The sequence below is a fragment of the Echinops telfairi genome, unplaced genomic scaffold, assembly GCF_000313985.2.
Source record: "Echinops telfairi isolate 266 unplaced genomic scaffold, ASM31398v2 ScPeMD7_11;HRSCAF=52, whole genome shotgun sequence".
Lineage (NCBI taxonomy): Eukaryota > Metazoa > Chordata > Mammalia > Afrosoricida > Tenrecidae > Echinops > Echinops telfairi.
The window spans coordinates 5472477-5475842 of record NW_022103908.1 but is presented as its reverse complement, the minus strand read 5'-3'; positions in this window follow the sequence as shown (position 1 = coordinate 5475842).

Sequence of the window (3366 nt, the reverse complement as noted above, 5' to 3'; positions counted from 1 at the left end):
TGTATAGTTCAGTGCCATTGATTGTACTCTGTGGTGTAACCATTTTTTATATCTTTTTTCAAATTATTCCACCACTATTAACATAAACTCAATGCTCCCTCAGCAAAAACTCTTTCTCCTTCACCCATGGTAGCCATTGATAGACCTTTGTTTTTTGTAGTTTCTTGATATAAAATTCACATATTATATCCTTCCATTGCTAAGTCACTTTTAAAAGAGTTGTATATACATCATCACCGTCAGTTCTAGTGTTCCCTCCCTCTCTCGAATTCATTGTTTGCTACCCCATTCAACTCACCCTCCCCACCCCTGTCCCCAACAAAGCATTGCATCAGTTACTGGCTCTATGCATCCACTTCTTCTAGGCTTCTAGGCTTCATAAACTGGGAAACCTAACAGAAACAATAAAAAAACAAAAACAAAATGAAACAGAAGGAACAATACTGATGATGATGTAAAAATAAAAAGAGTAAGAAAGAAAAGACCACCAACAATATTTTAAAAGCCAGAGAAGACATTTTTGTCATGGAATAAGCGAGAAATATTTAAGCCTAAAGCAAATTCAGGTTGGGTCAAGAGGGAGGTCTACTGGCCAAATATTGTATTATACCACGATTCAATCCACCATAATCAAGTTTACAATAGTCTCTGTCTGACAGTAAAGCTGTTTAAATACCTCATCTGTGGCCAGAGGGGATCTGCCAGAGGCTTAATCTGAGGAGCTCCTCTGCAGGTGGATTTGGGCCTCCCACTCTCCTCCTTAGCCTTCTCAAACTGGGTGTTCACATTGTAAGCTCTGATACCACTCCCTTTGTCATATTTGGATTTTGTTGCTGTCATCTTTGGATCACCCAGGCTGGTGTGCTTCTTTGATGTGAACTTAGCTAACGCCTCATTTAGATGGCTGCTTGTTGAAATACAAACCTTTAAGACTCTAAGCACTATTTCAATCGATAGCCGGGCACCTTTGACTTTCTTCACCACACTTTGCTGTAGCACCCTTATCTTCAGTGATCTCTTTATGACGGCGAGTATTGATCGGGGCCATGTTATGAGCATTGACTGTTCTTTGATTGGGGCTAGAATTAAGTGGAAGCCCAGAATCTATCTGCTGGTCCACAGGTTATTAACAGCTCTGATTTATTTTGTCAGTCATATTATGACAAAAACAAAAGTCAACAAGAACAAACACCAAAGAAATGGAAAGGGCGGGAAATATATCATCAATCATCATTTTGGGGTATAAGGAGATTGCATTGATAACATCAATAATTTATTTAATGTCATAGAATTTAAGGTACTGTTGATGTGAGTTTATACGAGTATAGTCCAACTTCGAGCTGCAATCCATGAGTTGTTGCTTTGTACAGATTTATTTCTTAATTGATTAAGCTCCATTTACATTGAGCATGGGGGTTGGTGTTAGGGGAAATTTTACTGTAACATTTCTTGCAAGGGCAAATCCTTCCCTATCAGATTAATACCTGTCATATTAATGCAAGGGGAGCATTGAGGTACAAAATACTGGTGGTTCTGGATATCCTTTCACTGGACACCCACTAAGCCAGGGATCCCACCCAAGGTCCAACGACCACCACTTCCACGTTCTTGGGGTGGCCATCCTTTGCTTCCTCTCCCATTAGGGGGTTTCCGTCCTAAATCCAAGGGCTACAGGTAGTTTGGGGCAGGGCCAGTCCATTTGTCAGGTTTCCCTGTTGAGTCCTTCTGGTGTGCCCCTTGGGGGATGCCATGTTCCCTGTAAGGCCAGAGTATAAGGTCATCCTAGTGCTTAGTCCATGGTGTGGTTCATTGAGGGTTGGGTAGAAATTTATTTAAAGTGTGTATCCAGGAACACAGAACCAGTTTTATTCTCCACTTAGGTTACCTACAATTATTGTTTAGCATGCCTTGCCAATATGAGATTGTTCTGCCCCATTTGCCCATCACACCCACCAACAGAAATATCAGTGCCTTCTCTGAAGTGTAAATGCTCCCCTCCCCAGGACTTCACTTGATTTTCCAGTAAGGTTCTTCTGTCATTTCTATGGAGGGCTTGTGGATTTGTCACAGCCTTTTCTCAATGTTGTGTATCATCAAGTGGATGGATGGTCATCTTGCTTTTCCCCTTCTTGAAGGAGTGGCCCTGGCCGATATGAGGTCTCCTCCTTTGAGGTGGTTCTTATGAAGTGCACATGGAGGAGGTGATGTGTGGTTCATGACTGCTAGGCAGACTTTCTACCCCATTGTTTCGCCTTTGGTCCCTAAGATTTGTTTACTTGGTGTTTCTATTTTTTAATAATTAGGGGGAAAATAATTTCAAACTACTGAGTAGGTCTAAGGTATTTTCCACATTTTTATTTTTAGCACGTTTTATTGTACTGCTTTCTAGTCCACTATCATAGTCCACTGTCATCACTTCCTATCATCCTGCTTCCCACCTAGTCCTGTAGTGTTCAGTTTTGTTCCCAGTATCCAATATGCAAATAAATGAAGCAAGAGAGCTGACTTCTGGCTGACTCCCCAGGCTGTCACGTGGCCCAGAGTGGAACCACCCAGAAGAGCTGGCTTCCAGCCCCCATCACATCTCTAATTGCAATGCACAGACCTTGAATTTTCCTCTATCTCCTCCCCATCTACATTTATGAGCCTAAACCCCACCAAGCTCACACTTTCCACTGTTCATGAGTCAATGGATCCAACAGAAGATTCTAATCTCCAAGAGAGGGGCGTTCCTGTCATGGCTGGTTCACAAGGCAAATGAATCTCATTCATCAGGAAGTGGTGAAAACTGAGAGTCATAAATATCCCACTATGTTGGGTTTTGTTGTTGTGCATATTTTATCTTCTTTCTCTTTGGAGATATGTGCTATATTTTTGTTCGTTTTTTAATTTTTTATTCTGAATTGGGTGAGGGTTTACAGGGCAGATCACTAGTTTTACAGTTAACATCTCAGACGCATGTTGTTCCAACTCACCCGCTGCAGTCCTCGGAATGTATCATCATCTGTCCACTCCCCCCCTTTGCTTCCTGTTTCCATTACATCACCTTCCTTAGCCCTTCTGAACTTTGTCCTCAGGTCAATACTGCTCTTTTGATCTCAGATGGCTGATTATTCTAAAGTATGTGCACCTCCGTAGTTGCTACTCTTCCTTTACAGGACAGCCTCTTGTTTGGCTACTTTAACTGTGAATAAATTTCCCAAACAAAATATTCTTTGCATATGCAAATACAACCCAAATATCTACAGTATTGACATTTTCAATAGTATTGAAAATTATTATCCTCACAAAAGGGGGAAGCAAGGCAGTCTTTCAGAGATGCTAAATTAATTACATAGTGGTATATAGATACATGAGCTCTGGTGG